This window comes from Lichenostomus cassidix, chromosome 5 (genome assembly GCF_008360975.1).
Source record: "Lichenostomus cassidix isolate B80296 chromosome 5, HeHo_3.0, whole genome shotgun sequence".
Classification (NCBI taxonomy): domain Eukaryota; kingdom Metazoa; phylum Chordata; class Aves; order Passeriformes; family Meliphagidae; genus Lichenostomus; species Lichenostomus cassidix.
Window position 1 is genome coordinate 41648779 of NC_139486.1, and position 21848 is coordinate 41670626.

The 21848-nt window shown below is 37.3% G+C and overlaps 1 protein-coding gene and 1 long non-coding RNA gene across 2 annotated transcripts in view; both read left to right on the plus strand.

Annotated features, from left to right (window-relative positions):
• LRRC4C (leucine rich repeat containing 4C) overlaps positions 1-21848 on the plus strand; it is a 477061-nt gene that overhangs the window by 155720 nt on the left and 299493 nt on the right. The window lies entirely within an intron of this gene.
• LOC146436467 (uncharacterized) lies at positions 4567-10133 on the plus strand. The gene is made up of 3 exons (XR_014852906.1): positions 4567-4612; positions 8059-8238; positions 10027-10133. It is a non-coding gene; the product is annotated as an uncharacterized LOC146436467 (long non-coding RNA).

Below are 21848 nucleotides of genomic sequence, written 5' to 3' on the forward strand. Positions count from 1 at the left end.
AAGATGAATTAGTCAAACTACACCACGCATACCCAGTAAAGGTAGTTTCTGTAGTCTTGCTTCCTGCTGCCCAGGTACTTCAAGGCTGCGAGGTCCAAAATACAAGTTCTAAAGAGGGCTTCAGGAAGATGTGGAGAACTGTACATGGCAAATTGCTAGCCTGTACAAAAGCAAAAGGCCTTGTATGATATATACATGGAGGAAAGGTCAGTGTAACCTGTAAAATTAACCATGCTGTACAAAGCAATGAGCATGGGAATAAGAAGGGAAGCCCTTGAATAGGTGAATCAGTGATTTAAACATGGGAAACACAGGGGAGGAACAAAGGATCAGCTCCCTAAGTCACCAGTGGAGCTGAAAGATATTAGTGCTGGGACAAGGGCTATTTAGCATATGGAACAATGTGCAACTGGTAGAGTAAGAAAGCTTTTTTGTGTCTGTAAATGGAAATACTAAAGTTAAACTGAAGAATTGAAGGAGGATCTTACACAGCTTAGTAGCTGCATAATAAAATGGCATATGAAATTTGGTGCAGGTAAAGGCTAAATCTTCCTCGTGAAAAATGTAAATTTTGGTCTTATATATGAAATTATGAAAGCTGAGCTGGCTTTCAGTAGCCAGAAGAAAAGATTTGTGAGGTTACAAAGCAAAAAGTCCATAAAGGTATCAATTTAGTATCTGGTAGCAAATCAAAAGAAATAGAAAAACAAACTAACTGAAATAAATTATTTGAAAACAGGTAACTTGTGTCACTATGTAAATCCAAGGTTTACCCATATCTTGGGTATTTTATCCGCTAATCAATCAAATCTTTAATATCGTCTCACGTAGATAAGAATTCCTAGAGGTTGGGAGATATATGTTTCCTCACAACTTGCATTCTGATGAGGCCAACTTTTGGCTACTGCCTGAACTCAGATAGAGCATTTGGGATGAAACAATATGACAAATCTTACAGTTTTCTTTTATGGTATAGTAGAATAAATGAAACATCATCTGACTTCTATTTCTACAGTCCGTGAAAGAATTAGTTTCTCGTTAGCATATGTGCTTTGTCCATTCTTTAGCACTTCACATTCACACACAATAGCACTTAGTGTCTTGAATTTGGGAACTTTTCTTACAAATTGCCATGTCTTAAAAATTACTATTTTACTCATTAAATTTTGCCTCAGATGTAGAAGTATTTTATTCTAGTTTGTGGGAATAACTATATCATGCCGTGCAGATTGTTAAAGCTATTTTTGTTCCTTGTTTTCTTGGTTTTTTTCAATGTTTTTTATCATCATGCATTTGGTATCTCCATCACACTAAGAGAAAATGTCCTTTGAAGTGCTCAGCACTTTGAAAGCAGGGCAAGAAGGAAGGTCAGATGTTTCGTCAGCTATATGCTGAGATCTGCCTGTTTAGAAACTGAGAAGTACTGACCAAAAAACTCATGCTTTTCCAGAAGGAGGTTTTTGATCTGGTATGCAGCTGGTTTCCTAATAGGCATCAAGAAAACAAAATGTAGCAATAACATCAGGTTTAGAGCAACAACACTTTTCTTCAGCTGTACTTTGTTTGTGAACAAAGGAATGAAGGAGTCAAGCATAACACGAATGACAACAGGACTGAGACCCATCTGTCACCTCTGCACACCTTTCTTATTAGATGGCTTGAAACACTAGAACCTTCTGCATGCCCTGTAAAAGCTGCTGTTTCCTGATCTGTTTTCATTTTGTACTCTAAGGCATGGAATCATAATTTCAGATAATTTCAGACTCAGCAAGTCTGGTCACTTGGAATAAAATGCATGACTGATGAGACTAGTTAAAGTATTAATTATCACTGCTATTAATTACAAATGCAGTCGCTTGTTCTCCTTACCTTTTAATACATCCCTATTTCTGTGATTGTCACAGTCATTCATAAATATCTGCTATTTTTAGCAAATGATTTTCAACAACTAATGGCATTAAATGAAGCATTGAAAATGAGCAATTTATTTGCTTCAATTACTTGTTATTCACTGCTTGGGGTATAGCTGGTCTGTACATAATTTGTTATTTTGTAATAGATGACTGAAAATTTTTAATTTTGAGAATGATGAATGTGGTGATATAGAGTTAACTCTGTTTCTAACATTTTTCACTTATTTTTATTAACATAAAATTCTTTAAATAATCCAGTTTAAATGCAAATGTAAAAAACCTAGAGGTGCACAGTTGTACAGTGGCAGATAAGCGGTAGGGAAGATCACTTCTAAAGGGGGCAAGGTGATATGACTGGGAGAAGGGTGTGCAGGGCAGCCCTTCCACCAAGGGAGTCCTACACAGTGACAAGAATTCATGTTTCTGGCTATGGAGATTTCCTTTAACATCTGAACTTGTATTTTATGTCTAGTGGATTGGCACTAGTCCCTGCAGTGCTGCTAAATCATACCAAGAATATCTATATAAAATGCTGTGTTTGCTCTTTTCTTCTACCTTATGTGTTTTATGTTTTCTTTTCCCTAATGCTGTAATTTACTATATGTTTGTTAAGAAAATGAGGGTTAGATTTACCAGTTCCTTGTTTACAAATCTGTTAATTTACCTTATCTGGAATATGATAAATGTAAGATTTGGTAGAATATCTCTTGGCTTTATAAATGGGAAGAAATTTCTTTTTCTTCTGCTGGCACTAAGGTGTCTAACAGAACACCACTTCTATAAGCCTGCTGGAAAACTAACTTAAAGCGTAAGAGCTTTTTAGTGATTTCAGAGATATGATGGTAAAGGCAAAATTATAAATGATTCCTTCTTTGCTGTGGAGGAAATATAGGAAATAGAGATCAGTATTGCATCATCAGATGTCTTTTGAGAAAAAAATCAGTAATTGAACAAAAAATAAAAGGAACAAAAGCTGATTATGTTCAGAGGCAAACTAGGGAAATGAGAACTAAATAAAATTACCACTATGCAAGTAGTAACTATACATAATTTATAGACAGCCCAAAGAAGCATAAAAAATGATGTCCTGCAGTAGCCATGTTAATCGACAATTTTGAAAGGTTGTTTTGATTTGCATCTTTCATCCATGTTCCTATTATTTTGATAGATAGTAATGTTAAAGGTGAATGTCTTACTGAGATTTCATTTGCCTTTGAAGCAGCCTTGCACTTTTGTTTCTTGACTTTCCAGCGTCCCAGCAATCTATTTTTTTTTTTTTTTAATATTAATGTTAAATTTATGTGTGCAAAAGCTAATGAGATATTAAGCCACTTTAAAGTTCTGGAGTGTGAATAGAGAAGATTTTCAGATGCTAATTGAAACTGGCAAATGTGATCGAATAGCAGAAGGCTATTGTTAAAATGAGAATAGGTCTAGTTTAGAGGGAATATTTCTGAGGACAAGATGAGTTTGTGCATAGTGACATTCTCTGGAGAGTTGTACAGGCCATTGGCTTGTGGAGAGGAAACCATATGCAGAGATGTGACAGGATCTACTCTTACTGCTCTTGAGATGTTCCATGTTGTTACTGTGAATCTGGGATTATGGGAAGTGAGCTTCCACTTTTATACCAAAATGCAGAGTGAGGGAGTCCCTTCCCCCTGTGAGACCTGGAGCCATGTGCTAACTCACAAAAGTAACTGTGAGCCCTGACAGACACATCTCTAGCTGGATGTTTGCATGCTGCTCAGTCCTGGGAAGCAGGAGGGAAGAACACTGCTGGATCAAACAGAAAACTCGGTGGTAATCCTTCCCTTTATTCTTTCAGTGCAGTATTTTTTCCCCTCTTTTTCCTGTTTTCATTGGAACTGCTGTGCTGTGACTTCCAATGTCTCTGTAGCAAAGAGTCTGAGACAGGTGGCACAAACTCATTACAGCGCAAAAGGTTCAAACCCCACTACATGCACTTATAAGTAATTGTGTCAAGTTCACTGAAAATTACCAATCCATGCCAAATTAGCCCAAGATTGTTTTTTTGGCTTTTTTAAAATTTAATTTATTTTCTTTATAAGGCTTGGGAAGCTCCAAAAGAGGCAGCAGCAGCAGCAAAGTTTACTATTTGTTATGTGCAGATACACATTAAATTAAGGGTCAGCATGCAATTTCTGGTACAATTGTGTTCTCCATTTGCAAACTGGAGGCTTTATTTATGCACTGAAAAACACAACAATAAATTAGGTGGGTGACTGCCCAGAAATATTGCAATGAAAAGATGGGTGAATCTGCGAGGTGCAGTGGGGAAATACACATTATAAAATAAATGTCTCCATTTTAATATTTTGCCTTGGTTTGAAAGACAGGTTTCTGTTAAGGAAGGTGGGAACCTCCTTTACAATAGAGTATATGAGCCCCCTTCCCTCCGAATAATTACAGCTTTGAAATCAGGGACTTTCAGGCCCTGATTGATATGGGAAAATGAATCACAGTTCTTCACTAGTATCTCTAACGAGGCAAACAAGCAACAACAAACAAAAACCAGAAACAGGATTGCAGCTCGCTCTGGGCCGCCAGGCGCCTTCCCTTCGGTGCAGTTACACTCACAGCCGGCAGGGGCGCTGTTGCCTCCAGTGCTGGCAGGGGGCGCTGTGTTGCGCGGTCGGGCCAGCTTCCCTCAGGCGGTGATGGCGGGCGATGGCAGGGTGGGCAGCAGCAGGAAACCTCACAGCATTAGGCTGGAACAGTAGGGCTGTCTCACCCAGGGCAGCTGGAAAGTGGTGGTGGAAATTCTGCACCTGTGGCAGGAGCCACAGTGTGTCCTGGCAAGCAGGGGATCAGGGGCCACAAGGTAGAAGAAAACAACCCGAGTCAGCGGCAGGAAAGCCGCAGGGCTAGGGAGCCACAGCCGGACTCCTGCCTAGGGGGAAAGGCCCCTGGGTTTCCCCTGAGGCACCAGAGGGTGTTGTAAAAGTCCTCCCCTGTCAAATTTGATGTTAATAAGGTCTCAGTTTAAAACGGCTGCTCTTATCAACGAAAGCTTACCCAGTGAGGAAGGAATGCCGAGCTGGTCTCTGGCAGCCACAGAGCACCTTCTCTTAGCTGCAGAAACCCTGCTGCCTCCTCCAATGTCCCCAGGGCAAGGGAAATTACCTGTGGCCAGGTGTTCTCCTCCCCTCACCCCATTCCAGCCACATCTTTTATCTCCCTGAAGTATCCATAGGGTATCTTAGCAGCAGATGTGACAAAACTTCCTAAGAGAAAGGAAACAAAACGGAAAATCCCAACCTCCCAGCGTATTTCCACCTACTTTCTTTATGGTGATACCTTGAGGTTCTTATCCTCATTTTTTTCTGCCTTCATGCTTTCAAACTCTTGAGAGGAGTATTTGTAACTGTAAGAAAAACTTACAGTTTCTTACAACTGTAAGAAAAACTATTTGTCAGGCTGTTGTCTGCAAGCTGTAGTTCCTGCAAACACTTTTAGAAGGTTAACTTTCAAATCTTTCTGCCCTTGAGCATTGCATCCTTTCATTTATGTCCTTGCAAACACAGCTAAATTTTATATACCTTCATTGTCTGCTTGATCAGAAATGGTAGTAAAGTAGTAAAAACTTGTGGGAATGCCCTACAAGTTGTAAACAAAGAGCAAGTTTTTACCAGTACGTTGCCTTGTGGGAAAGAATTAGTGAGTTCTGGAGTTACTGCCAATGACTGTAATGTAATGAATATGCTAATAATATAATCTTTTATATTTGATTCTCTCTTGCCTAAAGGAGACTTAATGCCTTCCTTGCATGAATGTGCAACTCTGAGAACTCTATCTGCATCTTTGAATTTTTCAGCAAGGAAATTTCCATTTTCCGGGATTTCCCAGTGCTTCTACATACTTCCAAAAGTTTGTGGGAAATAGTTTCGGCAACCTTTTGTTTTCTCCTTGTACTCACTGTTAGTAAAGGACCATCGCTACTAAAACACTGCAGATTCTGCCATCTGTCTTTTATACTGTTAACTGAAATATTTTGGCTGTAAAGCCACAGTCTGGCTCACAGAATCCAATATAAAAATACCAGCATATGAAACAAAAATATTGAATGTTAGGAGGGAAAGAAAAAGAAATTTCTTGGGGAGGGGAGAAAAGGAAACCAAAGGAACACAAATTAAAATGGCACATGAAGGAAAGGAGTAACAAGTTATGCAATCCTGGAACAAAGCAATTTTTAATGAAAACAGAGATCAGCTGAAGTAAATAAAGCAGGAAAGTAATCTGCCCTAGCAGATAGAAATGCCTGTATTTTATCTGTCAGAGTTATTTTTCTGTAGTAAAAAGGAAGCAGGAAAGGTGAATTACTGAAGCCATACTGGCATGCTGCTTTTTTTTTTTTTTTCTTTTTTTTGACAACTCCTACTAGTTTTTCCTCTTCTCACTTCTCTGGAGGTAAATGGGTCATGACTTCTTTGCTGTGACTCCTCTCCTCCTGCCTTTTTAATCAAAGAACCCCAACCAAACTTTCCTTTTGTGTTCATGGTATCTCAGCAGAACCTTTGGAATATTGATAGTAAGGGAAAAAAAGAAATAAAAGAAAAAAAATTATGTAACATTTATGTACATGTATGCATAATGAACATAGTGTAACATTAATCCAAGTGACAACTGTAGACTTAAAACCTGAACATCAGATCTCAGGATTTCAGCTATATAGGCCATGGGGATATGATTAGCATTATGAATTGTGGTCTATATATAAACTCTAGGTGTAATAGCAACTATATCATAAATGTTTTATTTACTATAACACAAAACAAATAAAAATATTAGTAGCAGACTGCAGAAAAGTCAATATGAGCCCATCTCTAAGAGTAAACAGTTACTCAGTTTAACAACTTGAGAGGGGAAGAAACCCCTGTGTGTTCCTCTTCTCTGGTGTCTGTTTCTTTATAGTCTGTTTTAAAAACTTTTCAATTCTCTCAGATTTATGGGTTCCATAATTACTCTTTCTGTTTGTGTTATGATTTTTCCTCTTCCCTTCCATGAATTTTTCTAGTCCTGTTTCAGATAAAGTGCCTTTAAACTGTGGGCCTAGGTTGAGAGATGCTCTTCATAATAACTTCCATATTAACAATTTTATATGGTATTGTGATGATAATTGAAAGGGATGACTAATTCCATGTTAGTACAAAGGAAAGGTAGAGAAAACTAGAGAAAAGGTGCACACATTTGCAGTACTTTTAAACCAACTGTGGATCTTAAGAGAAATAGCTTAGTATTTTTATATTTAATGGAAACGTATTTAAACAGTAGTGAACAAAATAGCTGTATTTTGGCAGAAATTGCTCTTGACTCTGTAGAAATACAAACTATTCATTGCTGGTTTTGAGGTATTAAACTACTGAAAGCTATTGGTACAGTTCCTTGTTTAGCTTAAGTTATATGGAAAGGTAGAATTGCTTCAATTCTTAGTACTGTCAAACAATTTGTATTCAGTATTCTTCCCAAGTGTCACAAATGATTGCTCTCTTGAATAATGTGATAGAAGAAGAATGGTTTGGGTTGAAAGGGCTCTTAAACATCGTCAAGTTCCAACCCCCTGCCATGGGCAGGGAACCTTCCACTAGAGCAGCTTGCTCAGAGCCCCATCCAACCTGGCCTTGGATGCTGCCAGGGATGAGGCATCCACAACTTTACTGGGCAACCTGTGCCAGTGCCTCACCACACTCACTGTAAAGAATTCCTAATATCTAAACTAAACCTCTTTCAGTTTAAAGCCATTCCTCCTTGTCCTCTCACTACATGCCCTTGTAAAAAGACCCTCTCCAGCCTTCTTGTGGGCCCCCTTTAGGTACTGGAAGGTGTTTAAGTTCTCCTCCGAGTCTTCTCCAGGCCAAACAACCCTATTTCTCCAAGACTTCCCTTGTAGGAAAGGGGAGATGCTCTACTCCCCTGTTCATCTTCAGGGCTCTCATTCCTTAATACAAATAATGAAAACATTAATTAAAAATGGGATTGTTGGTCAGTTCCTTCACCAACTTTCCTTTATGCTCTTTATGACACAAATATTAGGAAGCCACACTCCATCGAGGTTGGTGAAACTACCAGCTTTCTTTAAATATGCTAATAATATAATCTTGTATATTTGATTCTCTTGCATTAGGGTGAGACTACTTCCACTTTTTCAGCAAAGAAATGTGTTCCTTCTAGCATGTACCACAGTACTACTTAGGTGGCATTACAAGGATTTCGTGGCATAGAAAAAATGTGAGAATCCTCTGACACTCTGCTAAGCAAAATACCTGGAACTGCCGGAACCTGCTGGGAAATTTGCATGCAAAATGTAAATGATGCTGGAAAAACGAAGTTGGATTAGCAGACTTAAGGGGATTTATAATGAAATAAAGGGGAAGCTAATATCTTAGGGACTTTCTTTTGCCCTAAAAAAATCATTGCAGGCACATTTTCTTCTTGCTGATACCATTCAATTGAACACTTTAGTGTTTAGTAAAATATTTTTAATAATATCGAAAAGTAGACTTTCAGAAGATATAGCCAAATAAAATTAATGATAGGGTTATAATAATGTTTCTTTGAAATTTTAATTTGATCTGTGTCATAATTTGAAGTATTAATCTTCACAAGGTCTTGGCCAAAAGCCAATCATGTTAATTAAAGTTAGCAGATTAAGTTTCACCTGGCAGCTTCCAATGGAGAGAATTGTTTTATTTCTTTCCTGCAGCATTACTAGATTCTCTTAACAGCTGTCATGTAAAGCCCTGGAGATTTATTAATCAGAAAGAATATTAGTAATATACTGAAATGGAAAGTGTAATTCAAGGATTTAAATTTTAATTTTCAGATTATTTTGTAGATTAATGTTATTAACAGGAAAAAATAAACCTTTCAGTAATACCTTATTATGATTTGCAGTCTGTAAGGCAAAAATTTAGTGTTTTTTTTACTAACGTGCTCTCGGCAGTGAGGTTAGATTAGACTGGTTTTGCCAGGTAGTGTATGGCTTACTTCAGTGACACTACTTATGAAATTGTTTTTCTGGCCTTTTATCTGAGTCCGTGCAACCATGCAGTCAAATGCAGTTTTAGAAGTTATATCACTAGAACAAGAATTTAACTTCTGAGATAAGGTCTGAGTTATATTTTGTGGTATAAATATTTTTCTCATGCCTTCTGCTATTTGACTCCCCAGTCATATTTTCTCTGCTTTTTTATTTGTTTTTAAATACAGATGGATAAACTGAAGCGTAAGACATGGGCAATTTATTCCATGTGATTCCATAAGTATGATTTTATAGGATAGAACAGCAAATTAATACTGTTTCATGGGAAAACCCATACAGTTGTTTCTAAGAAGGCAAAATGTCTCCATCTTTAACCTCAAATATTGCATATCCATCACATGATGTGACAACTATTGAATAGATGGCAAGAACCTGTATTCTTAAGAAACATTTCTGTTTGCCTTCAGTGAATCACAGTGACTTTTTGAAGATACCTGAAGGCTGAGGTTACCTTACCTCTTTGTTTTAATTTTAATGATGATGCACTTTGTGCCATTGAGACTATTTAAGGGAAAATCACTTCATTGCAGAATCCATGATAGAGTCAGTGCATAGTGACAAGGATGTTGGTTTCCCGCCTTCCATTAAATGTAACTTGGCAGCATTAAAAATAAAAACAAAACCAACAAAACTTTGAGGTTTGTTTGTTGGTTTGAATAATTGTTTTGTTTTTTGCTAGCAAGTATTTGTAGATATGATGGAAAACACAACATGGTAAATACACAAGATCTCAGTAAGTAGCTTTGGAGGAAAAGGTGAGCGTCTTCATCCTCCTGAACAGGTCTTAACTGCTATGTAGTGAAGTAGGCAATGCTACTAGCTTTCAAATTTTTTTTTTTTTTGTGACTCACAGTAATTAGGAGGTTTCTTCAGGTGCCAAGTTCTAAATTTCTACAGTTGCATGAGAATTACAGCAGTAAGTTGAAATAGAAGCAAGTTTCTAATTCTCTTGATGGCAGATGTGAGCTTGATAGCTGAAAAGAAGTAAGCCCAAACTGTATCCATTTAAAAAAACCTCCTAATTATTTAAACAATTCGTCATTATTTTAGAATTTGACTGATGAATTCTGAACTTCTTGAGGTGACAACAGAGTGCAAGTGTTTCTTTTCCTGTCCTAGGTGAGTGATCATTTCTGCCTGAAGCCACTATCTGCCAAGTTACTGTTTATATAAGATTTTGGTCGAAATCAGCACTTAGAAAACACATTGCCAGATGTATTTAAAGTATCTTTTTAAATAAACAAACAACCCCAAGTATAATGTAGTCCCTCTCTTTTGCACCTCTCTGCTGCAGCTGCATTGTGACCTTCTCAGTGCTTCCAATGCAGCGAATGTACCAGAGCTTATTATTTCTTAACCTTCTGAGTACTGAGTTTTGGATTGTTTTTTAATTAACATTTTAATTGCTCATCAAAGTAATTGAAAACTGTGTTGGAAAAATTGTTCATTTACTAATCCCTTTGGTACCAGTTAACACTAAGCTTTTCTCAAGGTCAAATACATGGTTGTGGTGGTGGGAACTTTCTTTGCTGATGTGATGCCAAAGGCTTGGTGGGTAGAGATGTTTTTGCCATGCCTTGCAATCTGTCTCTGCCCGTGGTGGGGGAACACAGAAGTGTTATTCTGTGCATAGCTGCTTAGGCAACATTTGCTCTCTGAGAAGATGTATTGCCTTATCACTTCTCAAAGCTTTGCTGGTTGTAAGCCTACAAGATGAGCCTTAAGTGATTAACGAGGGAGGGAAAGTTTCATTTATGGCAGTACTCTTGGACAGTGTGTGCACTCAGGGATGCTCATCCCATTGTTGAAATATGATCACTGGAATTTAAGCTAAGGCTCAGTTCCTGGAACTGTCTAGGGAAGACATTGAACAGGCAAGGATTCAAGTAGGCTGGGTCAAATTAAGCTGGAAGCTGTACTAAAAGGCTATGAAATAATTGTTTAGATACTGTTTAAACAAGCTTTATGAGTCTTCACTAATCCTTACAGGAAGCAATGAAATGACCTCCCTAATCAGTTTGTATTTCCTTAGTTTGAATGCTTTGAAAAATTCTGCTTGTTGTCCTTTCACCTCAAGTTTTATGTTTTATCTTGCAATGAACTTACCCTTCCTCAGCTAGGAGGTCCCTACTGGGGGGATTCAGGAGGCTGTCAACATGGAGCTCATATCTATTTTCATTTTATATCTATAGTTTCAAATAATTGATGTGATGTCCTGGAAAATATTTTGCCTTACCAGTTGTGTAAAGACAACAGTGATTATTGTTGTATGGTCTAAAATTTGGTGTGTGAAATGTAAAAATTATGAGATGAACCTGTCCTGTTAATGTCTTCTTCCCACATTATTTCCTCAAATTTCCCTTTTATTCATTTTTTTTTGAAGGCGATTTGGGCATGAATGAGAGTCTTCACGAATTGTATTATATGTTTTATGCAATACCAGGCCATGCAATTATGTGATTATATCAGAAATCACATGTGGAGCAAGTTCCAGGTCTTGACAAACTCAGATTGCTTTTCTACAATCCTGACCCTCTGTGTGAACTTAAGATGGACTATTTGGTCTTTAACATGTAGAACTTTTACTGTATGAAAAATTGCTTAGGTAAATTCTGTAATTGAGAGTATTGTCCATTCAGTGATGATTTTTTTTTTGTTTTTCAATGCAAATAACAGGTCTCAGTGCTTGGTAAAGTTAGTGTGTTTTATTTTAAGCCTATATAAGCCCATGTTGAGGTTTTATTTTTGCATACATGTTAAGAGATAGGCCTAAATCTTTTCAATCAACCAGTTTCTGAAGCAAACGTATATTGGAAATTGAGCAAGAAGGAAAATAAACCTAAATCATTGAACTAACTTTGATGAACCTTCAAAGTACTTCTGGCTATAATGGTCACAGAACATCTGAAGTCTTAGAAAAAGCCCAATTTACTTTGTGCTCATTGGCAAATTAGGATAAATTGCTAGCTGAGCTTGCAGTTGATGCATAATTGGCTCATTGTCACTGGAAAGGCTTAAGATGGGAAAGTACACTGGTTATTGCCTCGGAAATTATAAATAGGAAGCCTCTGCTATGTTTGAAATGAAAATAAAACAGCTAGAGACTGACCCATTGAAACACTTCATACTTTTCATTGCTGGCAGGAGATTCTCAGTGAGGCAGATCAAATGTAATTATTGAGAGAACATAAAGAAAACATCTTTCTTTGCCCTGTTGTAATGAGGACAGCTCAGCAGGATTGGTCCTGAGTGTGCTGGCTTCTGACTGGGGTACAGGCTTGTACACTGCAGAGTTAGCAGGGGTCTTGGTTGTTTAATTACATGGAGTCATTTTTGCTTTTGCAAGCACTAGTAACTGTTTTGAAAAAAGGCAGGAACTTGTAGTACTTAAAATGCAGTTCATAGCCTGAAGTTGCTTTTCCATTATTAAACAATTAGTGTGACTGCCACTTGGGTGTACTTCTATCCTTCATATACATGTCGTAGTGACAGATATAACCTAAACCTGAAGATGTCCATTTACAGAGGGAGAAACAAAAATTAGTTCTCTTTGTATGTCTGAAATCATGTTCAAAGAAATTAATGAAGTTGTTTTCCATGTGATAGCTAATCAATGATCAATTTAGAAATAAGATTTGTTAGTGAACTCCTGATACTTTTGTACTTGAGGGTTTCTTAACTCTAATTCTGATGTCTGAGTCATGGCTTCCAATTCTTGTACCAGTCTTTTTCTTTTACAAGTACAAATTTGAGCATTGTTTTAACTGGGAGGAAGGAAATAATATCTGTACTTCTTTGGTTTAGGTGAGAATGTTCATTTCTTAAAAGAATGTTAGTTTAATCTCTAAGAAGTCTTTGATATCTAAATAGGACAAAGAGGATCTTTTATGAGGTGACTGTGAGCAGAAGTCTGATGGAAGGAGTCTTAGTTGTTCTCTGAAGAATTCTCTTGCTCACTGTGGATTTTTTCGGGCCCCAAGGAAGACAAGTCTCCCAACTTTATTATCTAATATTAGGCAATGTTAAATGCTCTTCTGTCCTCCTCAAAATAGTTATGAGTTTCTTAAAGAGCTTTGGAAATGAACATCTACATACATGAAAGACTAGGACTTTGAAATATGAAGATAGTGAGCTATGTGTATGCCAAGAATATATAAATAACATATCTGAAAAAATAAGTCATCTTGCACTACGGTTGACAACATTTTAGTGATCAGATCATGATCTTAAATTCTTTCAATACTGACCACCAGTAGACTACAGTGACCACAAGGATAGTGAGACACCCATGTCTTATGTTCATATATGCTTAAAATCGTAATTTTCTTAGGTTTATCAATGTGGAATATATTTAGCCACAAACAACACTTTGAAGTTACAAACAATCTTGAATTATTTTTCCTATGGGAAATCCCAAAAAATTGGTATTGTTTTCTTTCATTTCCAAATTGCAATGAAAAACTGAATTTCTTGTTTCTTAAAGAATTTTTTTGATAATTTCAAAATGTTAGTGCATACAGCTCAAATAAAATTGATTATGTCACAGGATAACACAAAGGATATATTAGGGATTGTATTTACTTCATCAAAGCAATATTTTAATTATTGAAATTAAAGTGGAATCTATAGTGATTAATTTTGACATTGCGTTCTATGAAATTCTGCCCACAACATTCCTGCAAAATGCTTCATTTTCTGATGGAAAACTGTTTTATTAGTTTTCACAAATTTTTATAGGAAGGTAATATTCTCATACACATCCATAATTTGGACTACATAACATTTTCCTGAACACACAGAGCATTGCATATTAAAATGTGTAGTTGGTTGCAAGCTTTTTTTTTCCCTCTTGCATAAAAAAACATACTTGGTCAAATGTGGCTGAGGTTAGGAAAAAAAGTAGGAAAAATTGGATGACTTCTCATTTCCTGAGATTAATCTGAAATATTAAAATAGTGCTCCACTCATTGAGTAAAATTACTTTTCACAGTGATAAGATTGACAGCAAGTGAGTCATTTATTGAACTGCAACACACTTTTAAGCAGTGTCTTGTGTCTGAACCTGGCCTATATGTGCCACAGGTTCACCGTGTGCTTTTCCCGGTCCTTCTAAGCTCCCTCAAAAGAAAACAACAGATGACTGAGTTCTTGTGTCCCAGACAGTCAGTATCAGTTTTACTCAACCTTCCTAATTTATTCTTCCTCTTCTAGGTCTTCTTGTGACTATGAGTACCAGCCAGGATCCTTAATCCTTCCAGAATGATTTTGACTGTACTTTCAGTTTCACTGGGCATGGAATCAAGTACTTGTGATGGAGGAATATTTTTTCAGAGCTGTCTTTCTGCATGTAAATCATGCTGTTTCTTCCTTCGATTTACGTTCTTTGGAGATGTAGTTTTCTCACTTGATTGATTCTGCGTGTGTAAAACAACCAACTATACAGAAATCTGTTTTTTTTCTGGTTGTGTTACTATTGTCTTCCTCTGTCCACTCACCTGGAATAGGAAGGAAAATCTTATGGGAGCTTAGCAGTAACAAATGTCGTATTAAGAAGTAAAAATATAAATGTTAAAATACTAAACCTATTTTTTTTTCTATAAGGAAAGGATGAAGATTAATAGTTCTGTGTTACAAAATATGACATAGTTGTGTGTCAATTCACCATGGGTACAAGCGTCTGCTTGTGAGAAACAGTATGATCATGAGCTGTCTAAAAAAACCCAAAAAAACCCTTAATGTAAAATTCCAAAGCATGCAGAAATATATCTTTTGTTTCCTAAGATTTTATCGTATTTGAGTTCAGTTTGAGAGTTTGGGGATTTGTTGACCAATCCAGAAACTTGACTTTTTCTGTCTGATAGAATATTCTGTTCTCATTTGCATAGTCTGTATACATGTGCCTTAAGCAGTAGTGACTAACATCTTGACACATGCATGGCACACATATCTTCAGGTAGAGAAAAATGAAAAACCTTTTTGGTGGGTTATTTCTTCACCGTCTGGTTTCGTATATAAGCAGAATGCAGGACACACCTACGGTCTGGGATGTTTCATAGCATGTGAACTTTGGACTAATATTTTGTGGATGTAGGGTGCTAGAGACTTACGATATACTTTGGGGATTTTTAAAAATTTTTAATATAGATAATGAGTAATGGAGATTTCCATGGAGATGAAAGTTCAAGAGAAGTCTACCAATGTTGTACTCATATTTCTATTAGTACTGTAGTCACTGGATTATTGCCTATTCTCCCTTCCTTTATGGTTGGGAGGGATAGGGAAGGGCTGGGTGCAGGTACCCTCATGACAGGTAGTAGAAATTAGCATTTGACTGTTAGAGTTGTGGCTGCTTAATGCATTGGATCAAAAATGTTTGTATTGGGGAGATCTTCCAATTATTTGATTTGCCTTAAAACTGAGGATGACCCCTAAAAGAAAACATGTGGGACGCTGTACGTGGTATGTGTAAAATAGGGCAATCAGAGAATTAACTAGGCTGGAAAAGACGTTTGAGGTCATCAAGTCAAACCTATTACCTAACATCACCTCATCAACTAAAACATAGCACTAACTGCCACTTCCAGTCTTTTTAAACACCTCCAGGGATGGTGACTCCACCACCTTCCTGGGCAGAAGATTCCAGTGCACGATCACTCTTTCAGTGAAGATATTTTTCCTGATGTCTAACCTAAACATCCACTTGGGCACACTGCTGGCTCATGTTCAGTTGGCTGTCAGTTTATTATTTCATTATATATTATTGTATATAGTACCATGTATATTTATATATTTGTTTATATACCTTTTAATAGTGGATCAGTTTTGTGATAGTTTCAACTGGCCTGTTGATACCACTAGCAGTAGGGGTATTTGTGAGTAATTAGAGTTGGTGCCTGCAAGACAGGCACCAACTGTGAGCAGCAATATTAGAGAAAGTAGGAGCTGCTGCAATCCATAATGTAGTTGTATTGTACAGAGAGTTTTATTTTTCAGCTTTTTTTACATTCCCTTATTACCCTCAATATGGTTAATTTTTTGATTCTGTGGTTTTTTTCTACCTTCTGATTTATGCTGTATATTAAATGCTTCATAGTTATTAACCACTGGATGCTTTGCTTTTCCCTTGTAAAATTGTTTGACAGTCCTTCTACTGAAGCAGAAGATGAAGTGATAGAGAGAAAATAAATGAATCAAGATTTCTCAGGTTCATGTTATCTGATGACTGCAGAACATGGTTTCAGCAATGGGGAGGTGACTGAATTTGCCTCCATCTGGATTGTGAAAGGAGATTACTGTGTTGATTTTCAGTCAGAAGGAGGTAGTAGTGTGTAGGCTGAGAAAGAGCAGCAGGATTCTTCACTGGTGTTGAAAACAGGGGAGCAGAATTTTGTGATATTAGAGCACATTTAGCTGGCAGTGTAGGCAAAGCCATTATGTGCCTCAGCCTCTAGACATAGTAAAGGATGACTAAACCCAGTAAATATATTAAATAGTATTTTAAAATACTGTCTCATGCTTAATGTCCTTGGTGTAAGTAAGACATGATAATTCTAGAAAAAATAAATGCATGGAAGGAAAAAGGATAGGATATATTCTAGAAAATAGTAATTTTGTCTGTGTCTGTCCTTCTCTTGAATAGCTAATAGGGAGGAATAGAAGCTAGAAAATCATTTTACTTTTCAGCAATAACCAGGAAGTAAGAAATTCTGCATTGATCTGTTTTGTTGAGTTGGTTTTCTGCAAAATGATGCAGTTTCCTTTTCCAGGGTTTGGGAGAAACAAACACTTCACCAGTTTTAAACAATTTTGCATTTCCTCCTGGCTGATCTTTTATAGTTTTTCTTCTCTGACTCATGCCAAGAGCTATTTCAGCTTGACATGCTGTAAGTGCATTTTCTGTCTATAATGAAATGGAGAAATGTGAATGATGGATGTGCAGTCAGCTTGCTCACTCCTCTATGCCTTGCTATTGATAAGTAAGCTGGGGTAGCCAGAAATGAACTTGTATTTACTTCAGAGCCATCTGGGCTCCCTTCATTCAAGTTGTCTGTAGCACTGTGGGTGTCCTCTTGTCCTTGCAGTGATTCATACCTCTCGCTACAGAAGATTTCTACTTTTCTCTTTACCTCAGGCCTTGTAAATAAGTCAAATGAAACAGGTCACTTTTTACATGGCGTTTGTTAAACGCATGATCTTTCCTCTTTTGCAGACAGCTAGATCTCTCCTAGGTAGATCTGTTAACTTTAAGAGCATGTAATAATTTTTCATTTGATTTCCGTAGTGCATACATGCTGATATTGCTGTAGCCAGATTCTAATCTGCTGTTGCTCAGTTTTACAAGTGTTAAGTGAGAATGGTGTTTCCTTACACCAGAGACTCTTATAGCCTTGCTAGTTAGCATAAGTGACATTTCACATAGTGAGGGTCAGTTGCTGAGAGCAAGTTACAGCTCAAGATTTCCAGCTTCTCCATGAATAATATCTTTCTGATTTTATGTTGTGCATTTCGCATGTCCGCACTGATTCACTGGATTTTGCATCCACAGTTAAGTGTCCTCTGCCACTGTTATATGGCATTCTAACTTTGAGCTCATTATGTGGCTGCTGTTAGAGGAGGCTGATAAGGAGGTTATGAGCACTCTCACCCCACTTCTGACTAATGTCAGTTCAGTTTGGGTTGTAGATTTGTCATTTCCTACCAATATAGCTTTCAGATTTTTGTGAAATTCTTACTTCACAAAATGAAGGCGATGCTGACCAAAGAGTTCCTGTACCTTACCTCTCCCTTTGCTTCAGCAAATAAATTTCAAGTAGTTTTAAGGTCTCACTTAACTCCTAAATGCCTGAATTAAAAAAAATTAGAAAATTATGAATTAGAAAATATATATTAGAAAAAAAATTTTCTTCTATTTCTTCTATTTGAGGTAAATTATGCATTTGTGAAAGCAGTCAGGGCAAGTAAAATTCAGTCACATCAAAGAAATAACTATATTGTCATGGACAGAGAAAACAGGTCTAAGTTCTGACTTTTTCTTTATCAGTGTAGGAAGATTAAAAGGCATGCAGGTGCATCAAATGGGGCATTGGGAAATCATGAAAACAGCTTTAGAAATCTGTGGATTCTGTAGCATGCAATTGGAAATCCCTGCTCATGTCTCCATGCATTCACCAGAAATCTTAAAAACAGTCACCATCCCCTATAGTTATTGTTTTTGGCGCCTAAAGATGTTGCTTCTTGAGTTTTGGTTCATGCATTAGTGTTCATTTAGCCACCATTAGATTTGAAAAAAAATTTCTTGAGCAAGATAACCACAAGTTCTCCATGTCTCCAATCACACACAGTCTTCAAACTGCGAGTGCTATGTGCTAGTTATTTTATATAGCGCCTGGATTTTTTAAAAGAAATTAGTAATATCCATTTCCCAGTAGGAGCAATGAAGAATTTTGTTTTATAGTATTTTCTTACATTCCTGTACTGCTTCTACATTATCTTCCATAATTTGGGGTATTTTAAATGATCTAATTGCTTTCTGCTTTTACTTTCTATTACAGATAATTTAGAAAAAAATAATGGCTAGAAAATTAGCCTTCAGAAGCTGAACAGTGCAAGTTTAATGGGTCCATAGTTATAGGCTACCCTGTATCCAGTAAATTCTCAGTTTCTAATTTTTACCCTTGACATTGTTTTCAGCCAGCAGCTGTGATAACATAGTAAATCTAAAGCTGTATAATCCATTATTTTTGTTACAATATTTATTATTTTTTAAACCTAAAAGCAGCTTGAATCTTACACATCAAGATTATCTTTTCTCTCTACAGTAATTGACAGTATCTTCTTAATTCAGCTGTGAGTTGCTAACTGCTTAGGATGATCTTATCACACTGAAAACGTCAAATATTTAAAATTATATGTGAGAATGTCCATAATAGGGTCCTAGGAGGGGAAAACAATTTTGACATATGTCCTCGTTTGAGTAGAAGGTGCTCTTTATTCATAGGTGTAAAACAGACAAGTTATTAATGTAAAACTCCAGGTCATTAGATGTTGTAGTAGGAAACACAGGCGGTTAGGCCGGGAGGCGAGGCAGCGGAAGGACGCACAGCAAGCAGTCTGCGGTTCTCCAGGGGTTTATTGTTAGGTGCAGCAGGGAGGGTCCGGGGAAGGAGAGGCAGGGCGGAGAAGCAGGGACGGGCGTGGGGTCTGGAGCTCCGGAGGCTGCAAGCTGTCAGTGGCAGTTGGTGTCGAAGGACAACGAAGCACGATGGCCGTTGAGCACCCAGTGGCATAGGGTTTTAAGGGGGAGGGGAGAGGGAGTGGTTTGGCACGCAGGCCAACCGGGAAAGCTGTAGGGAGGAGGGACAGGGGTATCAACCAATCATTACAAGGGAGGGGAGGATACATAATTCAAACCAACCAATGGTGTACAACTTAGGAGGGGAACAAAGAGGAACAATCTGGAAACCAAGCTATATATGGGAAGGGGGCGGGGGAGGCGTCTGGGCCAATGATCTTCTCTGCTGGCGCATACATTGCCACAGGGGCTCATGGGCTGATCTCACTGTCACCATGAGTGAGACAGCACAGGCTGTCCCTGCCCCCACGGCCGGTCCTCTGGCTGGCAACTCAGAGGTAAAACCTCCACAGTTAGATGTGCATTTTCCCCTCACTCTTCTCCAGTCTTTAAAGTAGGTTGTTGCCTTTTTTCTCTCTTGTTGGGAATGTTAGAATTCAGTACAAAATAGTCTGTTAAGACTCTCTAAGTAATAAAAATCTCACCATGTTTATTCTGGGGTTTTTTTGTTGGAATTCTGTTGTATCATTTACACATAATTATTACTGAGGGCAGACCTCATTGCAGTCTACACCATCCTCTTGAGGGGAAGAGGAGGGGCAGGCATGGATCTCTTCTCCGTGGTAACCAGTGACAGAATCGAAGGCAATGGCACAAAGCCGAGTCAGCGAGGGTTTAGATTGAATATTGTGGAAAGGTTCTTCACCCAGAGGGTGGTCAGGCACTGGAACAGCTCCCGAGGGAAGTCACAGCACCAAGCCTGACAGAATTAAGAACCTCTTGAACAATGTTCTCAGGCACATGGTGTAATTTTTGGGTCTGTCCTGTGTAGGGCCAGGAGTTGGACTTGATGATCCTTGTGGTCCCTTCCAACTCAGAATTTACTATAATTCTGTGATTACATGTTACTAGATGATAGGGATGTCTTTATTGACATGAAGCTAAAACACCTCCTGGTCCTATTAAGTGAAATTTAAGGTTATAAAAACTCAATAGCTTGAAAAGATGTGCCAGTAAACATCTGAACTTGAGTATTAGGCCACCACATCTTGATGGAGTAGTGTTGGGACGAATAATTTATTTAGCGTTTTCCAAAAGCTTGTAGTTCAGTGTTGAAATTCTTACTTTTCAACGCTGCTGATAATTAAAAAATTCTACTCTGGTTTGAAACCATCTTATTTTTTGGTTACTGATTTGGTTTTGGATTACAGTAGAGACGCCTAGGGTGGATTTTAATGGAGATTTGTATATCTGGAACAAGGGAAGTGAATTCCAGCTCCATGCCACATTTATTTTATGTCCTATACAGTGTTATTTAAATAAGAATAGTTGTTCAAACACTTTACTATAGACTTTAGTATTATTGCAAATTGGAATATGTAACTTAGAAAAAGTGTATGGGTTGGAATCACAAAATAAGTCTCTTTTATGTTTATGAAAGCATGTATGTGTTCCTGACATGTCAGTGAATTCCTGATTTTGAGCTTCTTGTATACATTGTGTCTTAAAGCAGTTATCTTCTCATCCTTTCTGTGGAAGAGCAGTGAATGGCCTGATGAATAGACAATTTGCTTGAATCTTGCTTCCTTGTTTTTATGAATGTGTTTGTACTTGGCTGCCCCGCTTGCAGAAAATGTTCAAGTTGATTTTTTTTTTTTTTTTTTTTAGTTTATTGAATCGCCATTTCCAGGAGACCAAAAAGAGTTGTTCTTGATGGCTGAATGTAATAATGTAGCTTATAAAGGAAATGGGAACGGTTCCTTTTGCTGCTTGATTAAATACGTATTATTAAATGTCTTTAAGCTAAAATTTTCTGAAGAGCCATTAAATGGTGTAGCTGAATGATGAATTTTCAAAGCACAAGCTCTCTTCAGCTTAATCACAGGATCTCTGATATTTTAATTATGTTTTAAGGCCTCTTGAAGTGACAAGGTTGATATGAAAAAATAACATGCAATCACAAAATAGCGGCATGTTATGTTTTTCAAAACACTGAGGTAGCTACATAATAATTAGTTTTGGAGCTATTAAATGAAAACGCACAGCAGTATTCAGGAATATGTGATTACTCAGAGGATTTCTTTATTAAATCTCTAACTTGTATTAAACAATAGGTGTCCCCCTTTCTCCCTTTGTGCAACACCCTGTGTTAGATGATGTTGAAGTATTTTCCAAATTTGGTTAAATTAATCCCTGGGGCAAATCTGCTCAAAGCAAATGTATGATATCAGTGACTAAGCATGGACATTAGTTAAGACTGAGTGATACTGTACAATAGGAGGGTGGAGAAAAAAATAATACTTATTTTTGAGAAGGAGAGTTTCAAAGCAAAGAGAGATGCACTTCAACAATTACACTATCAGGTCTGAATCCCACACCTGAATCTTGCGGTCTGGAATCTAGCAGGAATTTTTTATCTCCTTTGCAAATACTAAGTAATTTCTTATAGGTTATTAATTAGTTGAAAAATATTTACATTTTCCTGAATAGACATTGAAAAGTTTAATATTTTCTTCTAATTTATGATCCTGATTACATTTCTTATTTACCTTTTTGTAGTATACCAGTACATTAAGAGTTA